At 33.7% G+C, this 26,507-nt stretch overlaps 1 protein-coding gene across 2 annotated transcripts in view; it reads right to left on the reverse strand.

Moving 5' to 3' along the window:
• LOC138184093 (adenosine receptor A1) overlaps nucleotides 1-26,507 on the reverse strand; it is a 335,048-nt gene that overhangs the window by 226,314 nt on the left and 82,227 nt on the right. For both annotated transcript variants that reach the window (XM_069121779.1, XM_069121769.1), the window contains one exon: nucleotides 26,060-26,139. The gene's annotated coding sequence lies outside the window, so the exon portion shown is untranslated. The remainder of the gene's footprint in view (nucleotides 1-26,059; nucleotides 26,140-26,507) is intronic.

Consider the following 26,507-nt stretch of genomic DNA (forward strand, 5'->3'; position numbering starts at 1 on the left):
ACACGAGCACTATAAAAGGAGTGTTTTTCGAGACGCACATCAATGTCAAGACACAAACTGCGTCTTTAGAACACTGATGGAGCTAACTGCGATGTTGATTAAACGTCGATAATCTCTTACTGTTAGACATAAATATTATTCGAAAGTCTTTAACAGTGCTAGACACTATGATACAGTACTTTAAAGTTCATTCGGTATTTTTTCAAACGTGACATTATCAAATAAGATGTATGTATACATAGACGTAAATCTACAATTCCCATATATTTATCTCAGACCAGAACCGACAAAATGTATAATTTGACGCAAAGTTCAAAATCTTTGAATTACATCTTTCTTTCGATCTTAAAACTGATTATAATGTCTGCATATTCCATATGCTTATCACGAATATGTGTGTACAGTATAAGCGGACATGAGGTGATTTCTTAGGAAAAAATAAGAACAAAATATAGAATAAAATTTCTTTGAAAGTTATTGGGAATCAAGCGCACCTCACTAATTTTGATGAAATACGTTGTCGAGGTCACTATTCTGAACAACTTTTACCTATACATGTTACCATCGCTCAGCTTTAGTTTCCAAGATATTCACAGAAAACTTGCATTCAGTTGAATTTCCATTACACTTTATTCTGACATATAGGTGGCTGCATTTTTCTATAGCACAACCTAAACTTAACTCATTGATTCTAATTACCTATCCCCAATGTGGATAAAGAAAGATAAATCAGTTGGTTATAAATTGCGTAGATTAATACGCAGCCGCCACACTTTGCCGTGAGTCGCCCGGTATGACTTCATTTTTATTTCATCCCATTTTGTAAATGTATCGTAAATACGATTCCTACAATCTATTGTTATGTGGCGGCACTCAACACCAAACACCACCACTCGACACTAGCTAGCACCGGACGACGGCATCGGCCCAATAGGAAGAGAACACGGTACAAAATTTCAACTAAGGGAACAAGCAAACGAAGGGGAGCTCATACCACACAAAAACTGTGTAGAATACCTAGGCATAAATATTAGACTATATAAAACTATATAGCTATATAACTATACTATAAAACTATATAAAACTATATAACTATATAAAACTATATATAAAAATTAAACTATAAGCAGCACATCGAAATACAACTCTCCAAAGCCAGCAAAGCATCCTGGCACACAAAAAGATTATTCTACTCCAAACATCTCAACAGCAAAGTAAAAATCCTGTGCTGCCAAGCACTAATCAGACCGATCAAAACCTACGGCTGCCCAATCTGGTACAACATATCAGCCTCCCAAATGGAAAAAATTCGCAAATTCGAAAGAAAATGCATTAGAGCTTGCTTGAGTACTTACAGATCCGAACACAGCGGATTCAAAAAATATATTAAAAACAAAATAATCTACGACCTAGCCAACATTCACCGCATAGACTGTCACATCTTAAAATTAATAAGAAACCACTTCGCGCAAGCGGCAAAAATAAAAGAAAATAGCTTAATCTTCAGTTGCTTATTCCCAAATGACGCATATTACAAAAACACTCTGGCAACAGACTACATCCCCCAGAAGCTTTCCTATACCTAGACGAAAAAAACTACCTCCAAGACCAAAATAACATCCCAATAATTTATCACATAAAAAGAAAAATAGGGACCAAAACTATACTCTACGAAGAAAACTTAAACTGACAAACCGCAGACACTAGGCGGAGATACAACATGGCCCTCCCTCTGAAAGACACTAAAGACAAACACAGAAAAAACACAAAAATATATTGGTGGATTCCAAATCCATAATAAAATAAGAGAGCAAACCATTAAACTGACAGAACCTAATTCTGCCACCGCATAACACAGGTGGAAACATTGTAAATATTGTAAATATTGTAAATAAACCTATTTAACATCCCCTCCCCCTTCCCCCTCTCTCTCATCCCGCCCCTCCCCAAAGTTACACAGCACCCAAAAAGTAGACTACCGAAGCGTCCTGTTTTGCGACCAAGTTTTCAGGACAGAAAAAACAACCAAACACAAAATCACATAAAAGCTCCGCTCCCCGGCGGCTTAATTCCAAAGAATAGACTACATCATAAAAAATGTAACACGTCGACACATAACATAGTATGGCTTCGTCGTACCGTCGCGTATCGGTACTTTTGCCTAACATATCTTACCGAAATTCACAGTTTATTGTGAATAACCAAATGAACTAATATGTATCTTGGTTTAAATAAACGTTATAAAAAAAAAAGCAGTGGTTAACGCCTTAGGTTACAAACGTTCGGGACCCGGGTTCGAATCCCGGCGACCGGAGTCCGATTTTTCTTCTACGCATCTAAATTAGAAGAAAAATAGCTGTACCCCATCAGCGACATCTACAGCCAGCGCTACAAGTATCACGGACAACACTTTACACCTCAGTTAGTTATATGTCGGAGATAAAAGGACGTCGGGGCCTCCCTTTTGGAATATTGGGAAAAACCCAATACCCTAGTCCAGACTTTTACTATAGCTACACTTAAGTAATGAAACTAAGAAATAGTTGTGCTCAAGGTTTATGACGATGGGCTTAGGCTCGAAGTGGCATAACGAGTCACTGAACGTAGCCATGGTCACGGGAGGGGGACGTGTACTTAACAGAGGTATGGAACAATTATATAGCTCTCCTTAAAAATAAAGATTGACCTGAGAGGTGGCTATTCAGAGAAGTTCGTTCAGATAAGTTTTACTTGTACGTGTATCACATCGCATTCGTCATCCCGTTGACCGTGGATTCGTTATCGAACCTAGATTCATTGTCATCAACATCTCGACCATTCGATCGCCGCTATTACTTGTAGCCTCTTATAATAACCACAGTTGTATCAATAAACATCAGCTATAACCGCGATGGCAAATTCGAGTGAAGACTCGTCAAACGCCTAAAATTCCAACATTAACCCGACATACATATGTATACTGCCAAACATACTTTTGTGTATAACTCAGAAACTAAAACTGCACGTGGTTATCACTAGCTTGTGCCTGATTCCGAATAATTCTCTTGTAAGCGTGCCAGTTACAGGCAAAGATCCATGTGTCAGTGTCAGTGTATCGTACTCATGACGCCACCTCACAGTGACGATGATTCCTCGGTTCGCAAGATCCTATTAGAAGAATCGAAAGAATGTTACACAGAACCCCACTACATTAGGATGCGTACGATCGATATCGAGTGGAGGTCGACCTTTCCGTTAAATAAAATTTTACTTGACATTAGAATGTTAAACCTGCGCTGCGGTTATAAGAGCAGATTCTGATAATATTAAATAGTAGCGTCTGGGTCCTACAGAATACTTCCGTCATCTGGGATATTGACGCCTGCAATCATTTTGTAAGACGAACACGGATAATTTTCCTTCGTTCCAACCTCTGGCCATGCATCGGCGGTTGCGAATTGTCCGCGCTGTCTCGTATTCTGAATATTTGCGGGAAATAATATCTTACATGGTCGTCGTATCTGAAGTTTCATCCCGCGCACGTGGCACGTTATTATCGATTGGTCGATATGATTCTGTGAAATGGACACGAATAGTCCACTGCTTGCATCTTTTGACCACGTATCAGTGGGTAGGAATTGGTCATTACTGTACTATGCTCAGAACTTGCGTTTGATTTGCGGGTAAACTGCACGAGTTCGTCGCGGAGTGCGTGCGTTCGAAAGCTGAGCATTGATGCAGTCTAACAACCAACATCGGAGCAAGTCTGGGCTTTATGTACCTCGTTATGAACTCCTAGGTGTTACCGTTGGCGTTGTGTGTGTCTCCATATGGGAGTCTCTCTCAATTTCGCCAGGGATATTTGGTTGCTGAGACAGGCGCCGAATCGCAAGCTTTTAGAGAGTTTCCCAAGGCTATTCCTGACTCGTACCATCTATTGTGTCAGCCGCCTTAACCCTTAGAGTGCTATGGACGCATGCATGCGTCTGGCGAAAGCTATCGGTGTGAACTAAGGACACATATATGCGTTTTCTGTAAGTGTCCGGCATGGACTAAGGACGCATATATGCGTTTGTCAATTTTTCCGAACACCTACGCAGAAGTAATACTATTACGTTTGTGTGAGATAAATATAAATGCATTGTTTATATATAATGCATATATTTTATATAAAAAATCTACTGCTTCGAAACAAAAATTTAGTGAATTTCAATTAGCGTTGATAAGAGACATTTTACGAAAATATTTCCAACGTAGAAGCATGTTAGGAGGAGGAAGGAGAAAGTCTGAGGATTTACCATTTCGTTTAATCGATAGGCATTTTCCATCAAAATGCCCTAATCGTGCCGGCACAACGCAATTATCAAAAAGAAAATGTGTTGTTTGTGTGAAAGATAAGAGAAGGAGCGACACACGATACGAACGCAGAAAATGCGATGTCGGATTATGTATCGATAATTGTTTTGAAATTTTTCACACACAACTGAATTATTAACTTGTGTTACATTTACTAAATTTAGTTTTTTAGTTTATCGTTTTCTAGTTTATTACCCAAATTCTAGTTTATTGTAAATTTCAATGTTTATAATAAATAATTAATACTAAAAAATAACGCTCTTGAATCATTTAATCTCGCGCAAAAGAATTACTATAACTTATTACGATTTGCGCTTTGAATAGTCAATCGACAGTTCAGTCTAACAAAAAAGTACTCCGTCCACAGCACTCTAGAGTATTCAGCACTCTAAGGGTTAAACGCAGATTAGAGGAAGTGTGAAGAGCGAGAAAATTATAGATCCATGGAAATAAATTGTGTAGAGGTTTATGTGTAGAGGGCGGTTGGTCGGTGAGGTTTAATGGACGAGATTGCTCGTTGTTGAAACCGTCGAATATACAGGGTGGTTGGTAACTGGTGGTACAAGCGGAAAGGGGGTGATTCTACGCGAAAAAATAAGTCGAAAATATAGAATAAAAATTTTTCGTTTGAGGCTTTGTTTTCGAGAAAATCGACTTTGAATTTTCGCTCGGTACGCGTGCACTTTATCGCGTCTCGTTATAACGGATCTCACTGTAGATCGTTGTCTCGATGGAAAAATTTTTATTCTATATTTTCGACTTCTTTTTTCGCGTAGAATCACCCCCTTTCCGCTTGTACCACCAGTTACCAACCACCCTGTATATTATATTTGGCCCGATCATCGTACTACGGATTATGCCCGTAATATTTACGTTTGGTCCGATCATCTACTACGAGCTATGACCGTAATATTTATGTTTGGCCTGATCATCGTACTACGGGCTATGCTCATGGTTGTAGGTTAAGGGGTTAAATATCTTATTTCAATTTTGTATTTATGTACTTAGTACTTGAATATTATGTTTAAGAACTGTATGATTTAATAGCCTTCAGATTGATTATTATAACATGAATGATTCGTATTTTTATCGTGTATAACGTTTTTCGTCAAACTACTTGTATCATTTATTCGATAGATTGACTTGAACCAGTTATTCTGTCAATTATCCATTAATCTGGTCGTTGATGATATTCTGTATATACCATTTTTAGACATGATAATAACTATAAAATAGCGCGTTAATTTTAAATTTTCAAAATTTGGAGGATTTATGTCTTATGTCGATGGAAAAATTAAAAAAAAGAATTATTATTTTATATTCTCGACTTCTTTTTTCGCGTACTTTCTTCGCCTGCCTCCTGCTACCCAGTGCCTGCATAAGCGAATTCTTTTTCCAGTAACCGGTCGCTTGACTAGCCGTGGAAATTTGTAAAGCATGGACTCGGTCAGTCTTCACATTCAAGCAGTTTCCACTTGTCTGCTTCAAATCTTCTATTTCCTTTGAAACCTAAGAACTCCAACTGCAACCGTAGCTTCAATAACACGAAGTAGAAAGAGAATAGCGAGGTGAAAATCCTTAGAGTCCAGCAGAGCATTAACAAGGTATAAATAAATAAAATATAAATAACTGTATATATAGAATATAGAAATATATAGTAAAAATAAATAGGAATTAAAGGTACATATAAAATAAAAATAAGGAAAGTACGGTTACAATTTATTAATTATAACATGTAGCAATAAATCTAATAATTATAAATTGTAATGTACTTATTTCTTACTAATTAGCTTTATAGTATTAAAACACATAGTGATAAAAATATTGTTTCATTTGTCTCGGAAGCTAAGGCCGAGCGGCGATAATATACATACATACACCTATACATACATTGTTCAGATGACCTCGACAACATATTTCAAGATAATCAAAATCGATGCACCTGATTCCGAAGATATTACCACTTTTTCATATGTCCACTCTCCGCCTCTCGACTCTCTCTTATTGTCGGGAAAAACAACGAAGACCTTTCAATAGCTGGACATTACACTTAGCCAGGCATTTTCCAAGCATTGGATTAGAGGCCACCTAGGTCTAGTGCAATAAATCCGCTATGAATCCGACGCGCCACTTAAAAACGTACGAAACCTCGAGAACTCGACTCTGGAGTATTTTTAGGCGTCAAAGTGTCACACCTGGTTTATATTTCTCACATCACTGGTAATTGTTTAGACTTGGCCAAGCACGTGATACTTGTATGAAAAATTTCATGAAGACATTCGATATCCTTTTCAGTTTTTTTCGCTTTTACACACTGTTACCGCCACGAGGACAGGAGAGGAGAAACTTCCTTTTTAAGGATGCGCTTGCGGTGTGGCCTAGTTAGTCCTTATCCAAATTCTATCTCAACTCCATAAATTGTCGCGCAAATCTGATTGCAAGCCTAACTCTAAGTCTAAGTCCAAACCCAGTTCTAAATCTACTTTTAAACCTAACTCTAATTCTGTACTCGAATTCTAAAGCTAAGTAAATAGATAATAAGTGATATTAAGTAATAAACTCTAGTATCTAGTAGATCAAATATTTGAACTACCGATGGCGATGCGTTTGAATTGTATCGATATTTGGTATCGGTAAGTATTAATACGCAAACACGATGACAGATGTATTCGTACATATGTTATCAGGGATAAATTATCGGTATCGATAATTAAATCGGGAGCAATAAAATCCAAAAATGAAAATAAACTGTTTCTTTAAATTAAATATTTCAAATATACAAAAATATATAATTATAGAATATCGAACTGAAATACTAAATATAGAATATTTTACTCCAAATACTAGCCGTTGACTAGTTGAAAAAATAGCAATTATTGCAAATATTCTCTGTTTGAGCAATTTCTTGCTTTATATATATACAGGGTGGTTGGTAACTGGTGGTACGCGAATGGTGATTCTACGCGAAAAAAGAAGTCGAAAATATAGAATAAAAATTTTTCCATCGAGACAACGATCTACAGTGAGATGAAATATGTAATTTTATAAAAACTTCGAACATTTTAATTGTTTATTTTCCATCATTTAGCTAATAAAACTAATTCTGATCTAAACCTATCTAAATGAGATCTAACTACTATACGTTTGTCTTATCTCAGTAATAATAAAATATGTAATTCCGTTAAAAACCCAAAATCTGTCAGTTACACGCTTTTTTCATAAAAACCTAAATCCATACATTTTATGCGCTTATCGCAAATCAAAAACGATAAAATATATAATTTTACAAAAGATCCCAAATTTTGTTATTCGCTCTGTCTCTTCCACTTGGAAATTAATTTTATGGGAGATTCACGTGTCTCATTGATTTCAATCGTATCAATAGTAACAAAAGCGATTCGTAGGATATGAGATTGCGCAAGGCTATAAAAGGCAAAGCCTAAAGCACTTCCGGAGAGTGGTCCTCTAGCGAAATTACATGACCCCATCTACCACATTTGACAACGAGGTAGTTTCTCGTAGCTGAAACGACACGACGTAGCGTTATTATTGTTCGTCAGCTTGACGTCTCGTTTGATTTTTCTTTCTATCGAACGACGCGATTAAACGCTGATCGATAAACCATCATTGGAGATGGCTTTTATTAAATGTTCCTGCGTACATGACATACGTTTCACGACAGGGAAACAAAGCGTTACGCGTCACAAAGAAATTCATTTTCCCTGGTGAATGAAAGCGTCGCTTCTAGCGAATCGCGCGCAGGAAACAAATTTGCCTAGACCCTGTCTTTCTCTTCCATTTCTTCTATATTCTTTGCATAGAATATTTTACAAGGTTCCTTGTAAATTTGAAATTTTCTAGGAAATAAGCCATTTGTATATGTAACTTTCTACGAAATATTTTATGCGACCTGACTATTTCTAGCAATCGTAATACGTTGTTATATATATCTGAAAATATCCTTCTTTATATGTCTATTATTTATACGCATATTAACTTCTTGCATGAATTATCATTAGCGATACAAATGGAAATTTATATGCAAATAGAAAAGTTATATACCACTGTAGATTATTATATAATCAAAAGCATTTTAAAAAATTTAGTCAATCTTATATTGATGCAAAAATTCTATTTTTACATAACCTCATATAGCTTGTACATAAATTTTGTGAAATTTATATGCAAGTAGGAAAGTTATATACCACTGTAGATTATTATATAATCAAGAGCATTTTAAAAAATTTAGTCAATCTTATATTGATTCAAAAATTCTATTTTTACATAACCTCATATAGCTTGTATATAAATTTTGTGAAATTTATATGCTAATAGAAAAGTTATATACCACTGTAGATTATTATATAGTCAAAAGCATTTTAAAAAATTTAGTCAATGTTATATTGATTCAAAAATTCTATTTTTACATAACCTCATATAGCTTGTATATAAATTTTGTGAAATTTATATGCAAATAGAAAAGTTATATACCACTGTAAATTATTATACAATCAAAAGCATTTTAAAAAATTTAGGCAATCTTAAATTGATTCAAAAATTCTATTTTTACATAACCTCATATAGCTTGTACATAAATTTTGTGAAATTTATATGCAAATAGAAAAGTTATATACCACTGTAAATCATTATACAATCAAAAGCATTTTAAAAAATTTAGGCAATCTTAAATTGATTCAAAAATTCTATTTTTACATAACCTCATATAGCTTGTACATAAATTTTATGAAATTTATATGCAAATAGAAAAGTTGTATACCACTGTAGATTATTATATAATTAAAAGCATTTTAAAAAATTTAGTCAATCTTATATTGATGCAAAAATTCTATTTTTACATAACCTCATATAGCTTGTACATAAATTTTATGAAATTTATATGCAAATAGAAAAGTTATATACCACTGTAGATTATTATGTAATTAAAAGCATTTTAAAAAATTTAGTCAATGTTATATTGATTCAAAAATTGTATTTTTACATAACCTCATATAGCTTGTACATAAATTTTGTGAAATTTATATGCAAATAGAAAAGTTATATACCACTGTAGATTATTATATAATCAAAAGCATTTTAAAAAATTTAGTCAATCTTATATTGATTCAAAAATTCTATTTTTACATAACCTCATATAGCTTGTACATAAATTTTATGAAATTTATATGCAAATAGAAAAGTTATATACCACTGTAGATTATTATATAATCAAAAGCATTTTAAAAAATTTAGTCAATCTTATATTGATGCAAAAATTGTATTTTTACATAACCTCATATAGCTTGTACATAAATTTTATGAAATTTATATGCAAATAGAAAAGTTATATACCACTGTAGATTATTATATAATCAAAAGCATTTTAAAAAATTTAGTCAATCTTATATTGATGCAAAAATTCTATTTTTACATAACCTCATATAGCTTGTACATAAATTCTGTGAAATTTATATGCAAATAGAAAAGTTATATACCACTGTAGATTATTATATAATCAAAAGCATTTTAAAAAATTTAGTCAATCTTATATTGATTCAAAAATTGTATTTTTACATAACCTCATATAGCTTGTATATAAATTTTGTGAAATTTATATGCAAATAGAAAAGTTATATACCACTGTAGATTATTATATAATCAAAAGTATTTTAAAAAATTTAGTCAATGTTATATTGATTCAAAAATTGTATTTTTACATAACCTCATATAGCTTGTACATAAATTTTATGAAATTTATATGCAAATAGAAAAGTTATATACCACTGTAGATTATTATATAATCAAGAGCATTTTAAAAAATTTAGTCAATCTTATATTGATTCAGAAATTGTATTTTTACATAACCTCATATAGCTTGTATATATATATATATATATATATATATAAATATTATACAATTTATATATACAGGCTGTCCCACCTAACTTGAACACTCTCAGTATCTCACTTATCATTGATGATAAGAAAATGTCAGAGAAGAACATTATTGGATTTGCAAGGATAGATATAATAGTAAATACGAAATGTATCTAAAGTAGTATTTTTCAAGATTTCAACATCACCGATGTTTTTTTTTTAATGGGATTATATTTTTATTATCGTGGCATTATAGCTGAGTAAGACCAAGCGACAATGACTTACATTATCATGATCTTCATGCATGATCTTAAGTACGAAAAATTCAGAAACGTTTGGTAATAACTGCGAATAATAAAATAATCATGATAAAGAGTTTGATGAAGGAAAATTGACCTTAACAGGTATTCGAAATGATGTCCATCCACCTCAATACATATATTTGCACAACTGAAATACATATTTCCGTGAATGATTCCTTGTATTATTTAAATTTCGATATGATCATCACAGAACGTTTAAATATTATCGCAAAGTCAAACAGACAAAAATATTGTGTACCACTCTCGATGTCATATAATTTTTGTATAAAACATTTTTTCGTTTCACTTAAAATTTTTGTGTTTCTAGCATTTTTTAGCGTTAGTTGAGTATTTCGAGTTAAACTGGACAATTATATTGTATTATATTATATATATACTATGTGTCCAATTGTTCAGTTTAATTCAAAATATTCAAATAACGTCGAAAAACAGTAAAAATATGAGTGACGCGAAAGAATGTTACAAAGAATATAATTATTGTCTATAAAACAAATATTTATTCTATCGTATTGTTAATTTAACTTTGCGCAATTTACAAACATTCTTTTCTCTTTTAAGAGATAATGAGCGACCTTTGTATGTTCTGTAATGGTTCTTAAAATTACAATTAGAATTACAAAAATTACGAAAAATTGAATAAGCTATATTAGTGACTTAAATTGTAACTTGTAAAATGTAAAAATTGTTTGTCGTTATAATTTGTAACTTGTATATTCATTAGCATTAATTGTTGATAACTCATTGTACAAGAGAACTTTGATCGTGTCTCGTTAGAGTTTGTAATATATGTATGTTAAACAAAAAAAAAAAATAGTGTTTATGTCATTTACCTGATATATTTAATTTTCACTGATGCTAACAAAATTGTTAGTTTTTTTTCCTCTTTGTTAAAATGTTATCCCTTTACCACGTAAAACGTGAGAAAATGTGCGGCAATATTTTATTTCTTTTGTCCGTCTATTTCACGCGACGTGACTGCTTTTATATTCGCGTCGAAAAGAATTGCGCAAACCTGCTGGTAAATTTTCAGTTCCTGTGCCGTAATAGCGAGATTCTCGTTTGCTTTAAGCGTTCTCCGGATTTCCTAACTTTCTATAAACCTTCAAAAATCTACTAAAGGGCCAACGATAGTTATTGTTCGACCTCATTCGACCGTTTATTACAAACTTCTGTCTTACATATTAACATAAAAGAATATTACAAAATTTCTTTTGCTATTAAACAAAATTTGTAAATTTCATTACAAAATGTATATAATTTTTTCCAACAAAGGCATCTTTAATTTATTTGTTCTCCGTAATAACCTTTCCAGAAGTTTTTTTATTTATTTTTATTTAAGCTGCCCGTCATAAAGTAACGTTGTCTGATAAACATTGCATAAATATTAAAAAGAATTTAATTTTATTGCGTTATATACAGCGTGTCCCGCATATCTGGAAATGCGTAAATATCTCGAAATCTATGAAGGGAAGAATATTATTAATTCTCTATTATTATTGATTCTTAATTTTTTACCATTAATTTTAATTATTGTTTATTATCAATGTTAAAATATAATCAATTCATCATGACCTAAATTAGATTGCTTAATCCAAACCTAACCCAAGCTATTATACGTATAATATAATACTCGTTATAATATCCAGTAGGAAACAAATTTCTTTCCTAGTCAATTTCTTCAACTGTATTCATAAAAATACAAAGTAGCGTAAATATAGTAATAAAGATTTTGCAAAAATTCCAAATTATCTTAAATTCAAGACTGCTCAATCTTAAATTCCTTGAACAAGAATCTACGTATTAAGATAAACTCTATTTTCTTTATTTTATTTCGCTCTCGTAAACTCTATTTTCAATAAAAAAAAACTACATTTTTTAGTAAAATAGGAAAAGGCGAGGTCGTAACAGAGTTAAAAAATCTAGATATTTACATACAAGTTGCAGAAGAAAAAAAATGAGAGAAAACCAGTCACGAACGAAACGATTGGCATGGTCGAATCGCATAAACGTGCCCCGTCCGTCGATACCTATGTGCTTACATTTTTATCGTAGAAGCTTTCCTGTCAGTGTAGGAGTACTGCAGAGGAAGCAACGTCGCATTTATATGCCAAGCTCGTTTAAAGACAACGACAACCTATGAAAAGAGGTTGTCAGTTCCAATGGAATAGGTACAGTTTTCCTAGTTCTGCAAGACAGTTGTCGTAAAATTTTGCATTTCCCAGAGAATGTTACGATATTCGGAAGGATATGTCGAGCTATGTATTCGATCAAATTTCTTGAACACCGAGGGAGTACTCTATTTTTCAAAAAATTTGTCGGGTGAAAATAAGAAACAATGTATAGAAAAATGAATACGATGATAGGATTATGTCTATACAACACGATGAGATCATAGAATTTATATTTCAAATAATTCATATTCAAAAGTACACCTGTCCCTCAACTTACGCGGAGTATCCGTTCCACGTGGATTCATTTTACACGAATGAAAATCGCGTAAATAAAGTCTGTCAGTACGAAAGAAAAAAGTACGTACACATATGAGAACTATACACAACGTAATGTACTTTTATCCTTATCTCATACAGCACTTAATATCATGCATAAAAATTACAGCGTAGATTGCGTTATAATTTACCGCGTAAAACAGGGACTCGCGTAAAAGAAGTGCCACGTAAACGAAGGGACCGCTGTACACAGAATATGAGATCTTTTGTAAAGTATCACAGTGTATAGCGTGTATATTACTGGCCCTACAACGATGCTATGAGGTATACCTGCTTCAACAAGTTCAAACGGAGGCAGGAGATAGACAAGAAAGTATGACAGCTAACCAAATCATGGAAGAAAGAGGGAAAAGAGAAACAAAGGAGTGGGAGAAAAGGATAAGGGAATCCAAGTACAACAGATATTACAGGAACATAGCAAAAGAAGGGCTACCAAAGTATCTGGAAGGAAAGATGAAATGGAAGGACAGAAGTATGGTAGGAAGATTCAGATGTGGCAACGAAACCAGGGCAAGGGAACACTGGAAAGAGGAGGAGGAAAGAGGATGCAGATCATGCAAAAAAAGAGAGGAAGACTTAAAGCATATAATAGAGGAATGCGAAATAACAGGGGAGCGAGGAGCATAGCAGAGGTGCTAGAGGAGACTGGAGAATGACTGGCAGAGCTAAAGGTGATAATAGGGAAGAGAAGAGTAGCAGAAGAGGGGAAGGAACGATAGGAAGAGAGCACAGCAAGGAAGCGAAAGCCAAAGACAGAATGAGTGCTAGAATAAGAATATATATGTTCAAAAGTTCAATATCAATAAAGTTGTATGCTGTATCATCTGAAGATCTAAATATTGGGGCCTCAGTAATAGTAGTAATATCTTCAGTGTATAGCGGTAAAGTATTGCAGAATAAACAAATCAATATAGGACCTTGTATATAGAGTTATAGGATATTTTTGCTAAATAATTGTATAAGAAACAGATAGAATACGAGATTTTACGAGGAGTATTCTGGAATGTTTTCTTGAATTGGTGGTGAGGTGGATAGGTCTTTATCTCCGATTTTAAAGTGAGCCGGTCGTGACAGCAGCCTGGTCTCTGATGTGGATTGATATTACACCGTCAATAAAGTCGCGAATTGCCGTTGCGTCGCCGCTTTCCTTTGAATCTTTCAGCCAAAATCAACTCCACATGCATTTGTCAAATCCGATGGACTGACGATGGAGATAAAGATGTGGCGGCACTCGACGACAACGTATATCGCTGAAGTGCCTAATGAACCATCAACATCCCAACGGTCCTTCCACCGAAGGTTCTAGAAGAAAGAGCACGTGGCAATGGTCGCGGACGCCTAGCAAATGCATGGATGGTGAGGATGTTGAGGGATGGCAAAAGAATGTAATCGGATCCGATCGAAAGTCAAATTGTAAGAGCTTCAGTCTTGGAAGGTCACGCTTAGAGTTCGGAAGTGGATTGTAAAGTGGATTGTTGATAGAAAAAAATAAAGTTTCTTTTTTTTATTTTTCACCTCAAATTTCTTTTTTTATTTTGTTATTTTGCGTGACACATTCATGGACGATAATTGTCTATTACCGTTATTAAAAATGCATCTACCAAGGATCGTATAAAGATCCATCGACTCCTTTCATTCGGTTGTAGAAGACGATAACACGGGTATCATTAGCGAGAATTCAGTAGTAGATACTCGATACACATCTAGTGTTAGAGAAATCATACCACGAATGGAAGATTGCAAAACTTCTGGAACCCAAAGAGAACAGAATGTGGAGATACTACCTTCGATCCACACTTTCAACGCGTCCCTCGTGGAAAACCCAGAACAAGCTAAGAACAACTAAAACAAGATAGGGAACTTCACAGGATAAAAATCGGGAAGCACTGCACATTACCGAGCAACTCATCAAGAAGAACCATCATTCAGACATGTACTTCGAAGCCTGTGAGTGTAGGGCTAGAACACTCATGTAACACATTCACATCAAATCCATTCCGATTCTTGGTAGTTGTTTCGATATACAGACGAACACATCTCCCCAAAACAATCTCGGCACCGACACAATCTCTAACACAAACTCAGATCAGAATCACTCAACCTAACCCCTCCCCATCTATGTTCACTCACATGTAAAGAAAGCTATACAGCACTAATTAAAAGTTTTCGAAACACATATGGTTTTGAGTTACAAGTCATATTTCTGGGAAATCAGATCACAATTCTCGACACTCACCATCATAGAAAATTCAAAGAACTTTGCATTTCAAATGGTATTCGATTTCACACCTATTCATTAGAGACCAAAAAATCAGTAGCCATAGTGGTGAAAGGCTTGCTCAAAATTAAGCACAAGGGTATGCTACCTGCATTAAGATTTCAGAACCTCGATCCTTAACGTCTGGAAAAGAAAATGCACTTAAAACTACAGTCTTATCTGAAACAGTAACCCAAGAAGTTAGAAACAGATATTCTGGAATCTTAGTTCGTTCACGAGCCTATTGGGAAAGCTATGACTCTAAAAGCTTTTACATACACTTTTACATACACAAAAGCTTTTACAAGCACTCGAATTGCGTGAAATTGCGCTGGAAGATATGTCACCCATGAATACACTAGGAAACTTGATATTCCTATCAACTTGCTACCATTACAAAGAAAATCACCCGGCAAACTGTGGCCAGTGTTCTGGTCTGTTACCGCATTCAGAAGAACGCCGATAACTTTCAAACGCTACCCGTCTAGAACCAAAAATCTTTGAGCCCCGACTCTCTCTAGAAACACGCAAGATAGAACTAGCAATAATCTTGCTTAAACCTATAAACAACATACATGTACATTTCAAATATTACAACACAATATGGAAAGACAGATACACGGGGTATAGCGGAGATATAGGCACCTTTGTACGCAAATATTTCAAAAAATATTGTAGACATTGTACAACCTGACAGTAGAAATAGAAACAGTAGTCACTAGAATGAACATCAAAACAGTCCTAACTATCGCAGCATGTTTATCCCCCATACTGAAATTAGCACCTGAAACTCTCGACTTCATATCCACTTATAACTTCCTCATAGCAGGAAACCTCAACACAAAATATAAGATATGAAACAACTTCATCTTTAATACAAACGGGAACAAACTTTGCAACCGCACCAACACTAACAACTACCATAGACTTAAGTAAACATGTTCCTCGCAAACCTATTAATGCAAACAGAGTGTAAAATCACTCACGACCGACCCTCCAACCACGTACTAATCATCCTCATCTCCACAAACAACAAACACATTTTATCGATAAAATTATACCACGCACAAACTGAGAAACTCTGCTTCAATCAGTCCATGAACTCAGATCTTTCCTCCACGTAGCACACAGACAAAGGAATTAACAGATTATAAAAGACCATTCACCGGACATATAATCAAGCCGTATCTAAATTCAAGGTTTATTCCCAAACGTTGACAACGCGCCCCTGCAACTTGTATAAAATAGAAACAGACACAAAACAAATAGAAAAGACTGAACTCGCAGAACACAAACTAAGAAATACCTTTACCACTCAAGTCAGAAATCAGATTCTCCACTCAAAACAAGTATATATTATACAATGGCAAGAAAAACCCAAATATTAATATCATTTACAAGTCCGTCTGGAGATGTAGAGAACCTTATAGTCTAAATTCGCGTCTATTATCCCTCCCGAAACCTGGGCAGGAACTACCTTCTCAAACAAGGATAAGGTTTCCTCGTAGAAACCTTCTATAATATACAACTCTATAAACCACATTGTTTCACTCTTGGAAGACTTCGTTACCTAATACGAACGTAGTTTAGCTAAACATGTATATATAATAACAAAACGTACTCACCTGCAATAATTCACATTATTAAAATATTAAAAGAACAAGAAAATCCTAAATCTCAACACGATAGATCAAAAACCTCCCAGGAAAACTATACTATAAACAAGTCTAATCTAGTAAATCTAATCTAATAAACAAGTCTATCTACAAACAAGTCTATTTATTATCCTACTTCCGTAAATCCTAGAAAATAGTAGAAGCGATTTCCATATCCAAACGAAAGGAAAGCAAAAATAATCCACTAGATTACAAATCTATCGGCTTACTAAACACTCCGCAAAATCTTTAAAAAATTAATACTCTTGCAACTCAATAACCATATTAGGCAACAAAATGTAATAACAAAGGAACAATACGCTTTCAAATCAGAGCATTCAAAGATTCAGGAAATTCTTAGAATAACAGAATACATCATTGTTGAGTTGAATAAAAATAGATCAACAATCCTGGCCCTACTGGATATTTAAAGAATCTTTGACAATATATGGCACAATGGACTTATAATTGAGCTAATACGAATTAACAGCTGATCTAATCAAAATAATACCAAACTACTTGCAAGACCATGCAAGCTACTTGATATACCATGTATATCTCAGTTGCACGTGAGACTCCCAAAAACCTATTCAAGCGGAAGTCCCCTGGGGGTCCATTGTAGATCGTACTCTATTCAACATTTATATTTAACGACATCCCATTAAGTGAGAAAGTACACTCATATACATATTCCCACGACACTGCATTATGCACATTCTCCCGACAGCCAGAAGAACCGACTGGCAATTTACACCATCTTTTCCAAGTTGTAACTTACCTCAAAATTAAAGACAAACTTCTTCGATAGCAAAAGCAAGCATCCACATACTAAATTAATATTTCAACAAGAAGCAGTAGAATGAAAAAAACAAGTAAATTATCTAATCGTTATTCTCAAAACTAGTACGAAAATCCATTGGAACAATCAGAGTTCCTTTTCTATTAATAGGTAAAGGAAGCTCACTGTCAATAAGACAAAATCCGTTTAATGTCGAGAAACGTTAAGTTGGTATGATCGTTAGTTCCTACAAGTTAAGTTGGTACCACTCCTAACGATGCTCTTTTGTCTTAGGAGTCGACCACGTGTTAACTATCTGAATGTATCCGGTGTGCTCAGACGTTTTGTACGAAGTGGTGAAATATAGAAAGTAAAATTCAATCTGTGTGAATCTATTAAATATCGCTCTTTTGTCTTAGGAGTCGACCACGTGTTAATTATCTGAGTGTATCCGGTGTGTTCAGACGTTTTGTACGAAGTGGTGAAATATAGAAAGTAAAATTCAATCTGTGTGAATCTATTAAATATCAACCTCAAACCTATGTTTAATAACATTTAAGTGTATAAAACATGTGCAAGTGCACAGCGTGAGTACATTCACAAAATACTTAGAAGATATGAAAGAGATTTCTAAGAATAATTCTGAACATTTCAAAAGATTGCAACTCCGTAACAGATCTCACTTAGCTACATCAAAGACCTCGCACAAAGACCATTAATAAACCCGCTAACAAAGAGTACAGCCAACTACAACATCAACAAAGTTCAAGTGAAAAACAAATAGAACATTCTCTCAAGAACCTTAAAATCGATCGAGTTCGATTCGATTGTTATTAGCAACGTAGAGTATTTTGAAGTTCGTTAAATTTTTTATATGAAAAATAAATTGAAAATGAGTGGAAAATCTAAAATATAATAATATCATAATCTGTATAAAAAACATTACTAAGTTTAATATCTTAAACAGATTCTAAGAACGCTATATGTATATAATTGAAAAGTACAATATCATTCGATGATTCTCTGGAAACCTAACATGTATTTTAGTTTAGATTATAAAACAGTCTTCTATACTTATCTAATACGTAGACAAAAATAATGGAATTGTATAATGAAAGCTTCGGATAACAAAATAATCATTTTCCTGATATTAAATTTCATTTATTTGAAGTAAACATTAAGAATATTGCCAATTTGTCTCAATATCGAAGGATTCTATATTTTTCCGACTTCCAAAAATGAAATTTCTTAATACATACAGATACATAAGTAACTCTTCTTATGCATTAAACCACGGAAATTTTTTCCCAATGCTTCCAATGCTTCAATGTACGAAGGCACGGCCCATCGTTTTTCATTTGCAGTTTCAGTTTATATAAAATTTACAATAAATTCACACACAGGGTGTTCCTATGATTATAGTACAATTGGCAAGAGAGTAATTCTATGTGAAAAATTGAGCCGAGACTGTCAAAAATATACATCTTGTTTTTTCACGTAGAATTGCTCCCTTGCCAATTATATCATGTTGGGGTATCCAGTTCAGTAATACAAAGCCATAAACATTCCAAAAATATAAATTAAAGACACAAACCATAATTCAATAGAAGAAGAGAATATTTCACGTAAACTGTTTCAAGATGTCTTCTGAAATAAAATACCTAGAATAAAATTCCTTGTTTTTTCCGGTTCGACGGTATTAAGTATATATCAACCATTGGCAAATCAACTGCTTAATTTTACTCTTCTATTGTAAGAGGGACACGACACAACTCGATGGTTCATTCGTCGCATTGTGCGTCGGAACGGAACCATGCGAATTAAGTCTGATTAAAATGGATCGCCTGCGTGCGTTTCGCCATCAAAAAGCTATTTTCCATACTCGACTAAAAATACGTGACGGCAATAACAAGCCATTTTCGTAACGAACGGCATCGTTCGTTCGTGAATGAAGCAGTTTTCCGAGGCAAAATTCCCCAAAATAATGGGAACTTATTTCGCATCGGATAATTTAATTAAAACCATGCTGCGTGGTATTCGCTTGTACTCGTATATAGCAGAACGTTAGATAACGCAAAGTCGGCATATACAGAGTTTGGGAATTTGCACTATACAATTTATACTAATACGAAGCTGGTGTGAACTTTGATTAAAATTATCGGCTTAGGAATTGATTGCGTTATGAATTTTAATTAACGCATAGATATTACGCGGATGATTAGAAAACAAATCGAAATAGACAGAATGTTTAAATCTTCTTTTTCCGTAGTCAGATTTCCTTAATTTAGGAAATTTAACTTAACTGTAAACGATTGATAGAAACAAAATAAATATCAACATGCTACAATCACAGTATCAGCGTTGTATCAGTATAGATAGAATATTTAACTCTCTAATTCCTATAACTCAGAAGCTGATACAATAACAAGATTCTCTCTTCTTATTTTTATTACGATATTTTTACCATAGCTCGTTGCTTTAAAAATATTTAATCCAACAAGAAAATATTGAACGAGGTAGGTATCAACAAGCTAGAATGACAATATCAGTGTATACAGAACAATTAATCCTCAAGTTCCCATAAATCAGATTGTCATGTAGTAGGAAGTTTTCTTCTCGTATTTTTCTGACAAATTACAAATAGTTTTGCTGTATTTCGTTTCTTGAAAAGAATTGAGAACATCGTATCCTCCAATGCAAAAAAGCTATATTCAAATTCAATGAAAAACCTACTACAATCGCTCACATTAATATTCCGACACTTTTGAAACCGAATAACTTTCTCAAAATTGGACCAAATAACTAAACATAAGATGTGTAAGAAGATCAGTTTTTATAACTTTTTTATTTAAGTTTGTAATGGAAATTTAAACAATTTATGTTAGCTTCTTACTGAACATTTCATCGAAGACGGTTAACATTGCTACGAGTTACAAACAATTGGAAATGATGAAACTCTTTGAGTGCCTGTTTGCTTGTTTGTGCATCAACCGATTTCGACAAAATTTTCAGCGTGTATATAACTGATATAAATCTGCAACACGTATTTTTTACATTTTTATTACAGATCCAGATAAAAAAGTTGTAAGAAGCAACCGTTACTATATTTCAGACGATTCCAATCAAATGCAATTTTTCAAAATTCTTTTACACGTCATTTAGTAAACTAATGTTCCTAGCCTCTTAAAAAGACTCAAGTCAACTGGTCCAATTTTAAAAAAGTTATTCTATTCTGAAGAGCGTTCGGATACTAATGTGTACGATTGTATATATAAAGGATAATTTAAAAAATCAATACAAAAATTACACGCGGATGTTCCTGCACGCGCCTACTCCACGCGAGGAATACACGAGCGTCCACTTAAGCCAAAAAGTGATATCACCGCCGCTGGAGACAAAATCACGCATAAGTATTTTTGCAAACACCATAAATACAGCCGCAGGGCAAAATTCAGTCGGAAATCAAGTAGACGACAAACGAAGAATAATGTTGGCGATCTGACACGCTATTCTAATATACAGGATGGTTGGTAACTGGTGGTACAAGCGGAAAGGGGGTGATTCTACGCGAAAAAAGAAGACGAAAATATAGAATAAACATTTTTCGTTTGAGGCTTTGTTTTCGAGAAAATCGACTTTGAATTTTCGCTCGGTACGCCTGCACTTTATCACGTCTCGTTATAACGGATCTCACTGTACATCGTTGTCTCGATGGAAAAATTAAAAAAAAATTTTTATTCTATATTTTCGACTTCTTTTTTCGCGTAGAATCACCCCCTTTCCGCTTGTACCACCAGTTACCAACCACCCTGTATACTATCTATATACATAGATACATAGACCGCCAACTTTAATATATACATAGATAGTATAAATATGTATACAGTATATGCATATTCAATATCTTTCAATATTAAGATTTAACGGATTTTGGAATATTTTTTGTAATATTATATATTTGTATTATTATTATTTGTATTATATTATATATTTTGTATTATTATATACTATTAAAAGTCTCGAAACTATTTGAAGAAATTCATTCCTGAAAAAGACGAAAACTCGTTCAAAAAAATGCTTGTGAAGCTACCGAAAAAGTGACAAGATATAAGTAAAGAAAACAGTATAACTTGGATTAATCAATTCGGAAGATTCATTCAAATTCTTATTTTTTCATTTTTCTTACACTTAACTACAGATGTTTCAATCTATTCAATAATTTGTTAAGCAATACTATTTCTGCTTTGTTAGAGAAATATACAATTTACTTAAATAAGTACGACAATAATTATATTCCAAGTTTGTATTAAATCAAATATAGAATCTTTTGATGGAAGATTAAGATACATAAATGTAGTAACAGTATAAACCACTATGGCGAAAGAGACACAACGTTTCGTTAGAGCAATCTGGGTCATTCTGTTTCCAGATGATACTTACGACTAATCCATAAATCAACCCTGCTTGAGTAGTATGCAAGTTTCTGTTCCAGTTACATAAATAATTTTGTCGCCTTCGTTTCTTACATGAAAGCAAATGCAATTAAAGGTCTTGTACTCCAATAAGAAGTGATCTCTGTATTCTTCATTAGAAAGACATGTCAAGTTCGCTGCCAGGCAGTTTGTACAGGCCCCAAAGGCTTTCGTGATATTGTTTGCTAATGCGTGCTATTTCTTACTTAACATGTAATGTTCCAGTGTTTTTATCGATTTGTGTGTTCAGTATACAAGTCTAGAAGATTCTTTGCAATATTTTGTTCTACCATTTTCTAATAATCTTTAACCCCTTAACCTACGATTTACGTTCGAGAGTGCCCGTAATATTTATGTTTGGCCCGACCATCCTACTACGGGCTATGCCCGTAGTTGTAGATTGAGGGGTTAAATTTGGGTACTGTGTCATTCCCCAGGTAGGGCAGACATATGTCAAAATTGATTTCAAAATCGTTTCGTATAGTAATAATTTGTTTGTATTGTCGAGTTATGATTTTTTGCCAATAAGACCCCGTAAATTTCTGCGTCATTTTTCATACACATAAATATTAATTGCATTGCTGTGGTATTGCCAAGCTGTTTAAACTGATTGCCAGACTACCGGACAAGTTTTAGTTCGGGTTGTAAAAGTAATATGTATCTACCGACTTGCTGGTATTTGCTTCTATTTTTCATGTTCTCAACAAAGCTGCGATTTCATTGAGACGCGATTGCAGTTTCTCCGAGATTTCTACGTCTAGATTAGGCTATGCCCGGGGCTAAGATTGGTACGTTGTCGAAATATGTTGCAATTACTGTATTGCTTTTTGTCAGTATGTCGGCGGCGAGGAAAGTGTAGAGTACTGGGCCCAGTATGCTTCCTTGTGGAACACCAGAGCGTATTAGATCTAGGTCGAAGGTAGTTTTCCAAAATTTTACTTGAAAAAGTCTATCGGAAAAATAAGATTTCAAAAGGAGGTAATACGGATGGGATAGTTGCTCTCTAATTTTAAATAATAGTCATATATGCCATACTTTATCAAAAGGTTGCAAAATGTCGAGGAAAGCAGCTAAACAGTACTTTTTATCGTTTAGATTTTCTAAGATTTTTTTTTAATAAAAAATTTGTCTTTAATAAAAAATCTATAAATTTGTTCGATAGTGGCGTGTTTATGTCTAAAGCAGAATTGGTGTTTCAGTATTCAGAAGCGGTTTGTACCAAGCAATTGATAGCGAGCTTATTGGTCGGTAAGATTAAACGTTTTCCGTAGGTTCTCTTAATTTTGGAACTAATATAATCTGGGCTATTTTCCAAGTAGACTAATTATGTAGTAATTATGGGTAAAGTATGTAACTAACTCCCAGTATCGGATTGTAGATGAAGGTTAGAAGAGTAATGACTTTCTTTAGAAGTTCCTTTAGAGTTTCCACGATTATTAAGCCAAAATCAGGAGCTTTCTTGAAGTTTAGCAATTTGCGGATTACCGGATTTGGCTTCTGCAATAGTATAGTACTTGATAGGAGATAAAAGTTGAAATGGCGTTTCCAATTTCTGTTGCAATTGTTCGTTTGTGGATATTCGTCTCCGCCGTTAATCGAGTGGAAAGTCTTTTCAAAATATTTGACTAATGTTACTGCTTTTTCTTTATCCACCCTTGTCCGTTCTCAATACCGTTCTAATCGATGGAATTGATTTTGTTGGTTGTTTTATTTTTCTAGCGACGCATCGAAGTGAGTAATTTGTGTCTTGAAACAAGTTCAAGTATCAAGTTCTCCAATTGTTCTTTTGCGAAGTGCTCCTTTCTTTCCTGTAATAAATATTTTAGTTTCCTAGTAGCTCTATTTAATAACATTTCATCGTACGGATGTTAAGTATGCTGCCAATGTTTTCTAAGTAATCCGTTACGATTTAGTATTCCTATAATTTCTGGGCAATGGTACAGATGATAGCTATTGGTCCTTTTGTTTATTTTTGATGTGACTCTCCATACAGCTGCACAGTATTAAACTATTCTACTGCATCATCTATATCTTTCTCTGCTTTTAATGGGATATTTAATTGAATAAAGTCATCAATGATTTTACCAAACTTACTTTAATCCGTTTTGACGCTGTGACATCCAGGTGGCTTTTCTGTTAGCGCAGAGGGTGTTAATTGCTGCAGTTATTACGAAGAAGTCGGAAATGTGAGGTGTAAACATGATTTGACAGTAATCTTGTTTCTCAGTATATCTTTTATTATACAATGTAAAAATCCAACAGGTTTGATGAATATTTTGCATCACTAAGCCAGTTCATCAGTGCTATGAACCAACAAGTATAATTCGTTTACTGCTTTGTTTAATCGAATGCATTGTGGAATTGTAACTTTTAGAAACTCTATGAAACTGTGACCGAGTTGATGACAAAATCGTTTGTACATTTCTGTAATCAACTTGTACCTAGAAGGTTTGTAAACTGCGGGAGCGGTTGGTGGACCGAACCAGCCTTCTGCAACGATGCTTGTGCCCTGTAGGTGTTCCTCATTCACCGGTGCTGATATATGATAATATAATATATTATTAATATATGATTAATTATATTATTTTAATTATATTAATTATATGATATATGATTAATGGTATTTTTTATAATTATCGCTGTGTCTGCACGAGCATTGCCATTCGGAGGAATATATTGAATATTATAATATTCATTATGTAACATTTATGTAAGGTGTCTTATATTTCACAGAAACTATGTGACGTAAAATGAGTTTCTAATATTAAAAATATGTCAACATTTGCAGTGTTTATATATACCTGAATTGTCTTGGCAAAGGCCTTTAACATTCCACAGCGTTATATTATATAAAAGAGACAATTATAATTTTTCTAACAGATGATTAACTGTAATTGATAATAAATTTATTTATTTTGTTTATTCGCTTACAATATTTTATAATTCCATTAATATTTCCATCATATTAGTCATTTTACTATTACTTTGTTCAGGATTAATGCCTTGATTGAAAGTGTTTATTCTTGTTTTACCGCGTTGTCCAGCATTATTTGCATATAACAGTCCTTCTCTCCTATTGGAATGTTCTAATGACATCATTCTATATTCTGTATTGAAGTTTGGTTGGTGTTTCCATAGTCAGACTTTTTTATATATTATGCATCCTTTGTAATTGGATGGACGATCGCCCTGCGAATTAGTACGTTTGATATTCTCTTTGTTGTTTTGTTCTCTAGCTATCTGAAGTCAGGTGATTCTTTGTACATTTCACACATCTGAAGATTCTGCGACGGTAATTGTGAGTATGCCCAAAGCGTTGGCAAATCTTTAATTCCTTTTTTCTGAGCAGCTGTATCGTCACTTTTTTGCCTTATAAATTTTGTAAGATGAGTTTGTTGTAAAGATTTCTTTATTGTCTAGGAATGGATCTAAATCGACAAAGAAGAGTAGTAAGTAAATAATCCCCTGCCTTATATTATAAGCAAATACAAATGTTTTATGTTCACGTTCTTCTAGTTCTGATCTGCTGCTGGGTGTAAATTTTTTATCACTATGTGAGAACTCCTTTCTTCCTTAGGCTGAAAAGTATTATAGTCGACACCGAGTTGATATAAAAATAGTTGATAGAAGAAACATACTTGATAGATATAACGGAACATATATTACTCGCAGAAATTTGGTTATTCAAATAAGGTCGATTTATGGATCTACGATAATGGCATAGCTCTACGTTCACTCTCTATGCTATTTACGTTCCGAAATTCCGAATTTCTCTCTTTATACATTCTGTACTTTCTAGGACAAATATTCGTGCAGAAATGGCTGCTGGCTGAGTGTTACCCTCTTTTAAGAACTTACCTTAAACGTAGGGGTGTGCCTTCGCCAGTGGGGTGTGCCTAATGCTTCATAGCTTCCACAAAGGCTCATTCATCAGGATTCTGTGCAAATGTTATTAAAACATTAATTGAGATATTACATCACATCGACGATATCAAAAGTGAAGCTATTTCTATACTAGTTATTACAAAATTGTTCATTCGATTGAAACAAATTTTATGTTACGAGAAAAGCATACAATATATTTTAATAAAGCAACAAAATGTATACATTTACATGCAAATAATAAATGGCGCTGTTGCTATTCATGTTATGACATGGCACATAACATGATAATGTTTATGATTTTTATTAGATCAGCGATTGAATGTTGGAAATTAATCCCGACTAATGAACGACACATAACTTTATCTTGACTTTAATTTCAAACCTCAAAATTATCAGAATATAAAGAAAAATAACCACATAA

This window comes from Bombus flavifrons, chromosome 1, assembly GCF_040668555.2.
Source record: "Bombus flavifrons isolate JBK064 chromosome 1, iyBomFlav1_principal, whole genome shotgun sequence".
Classification (NCBI taxonomy): Eukaryota; Metazoa; Arthropoda; class Insecta; order Hymenoptera; family Apidae; genus Bombus; species Bombus flavifrons.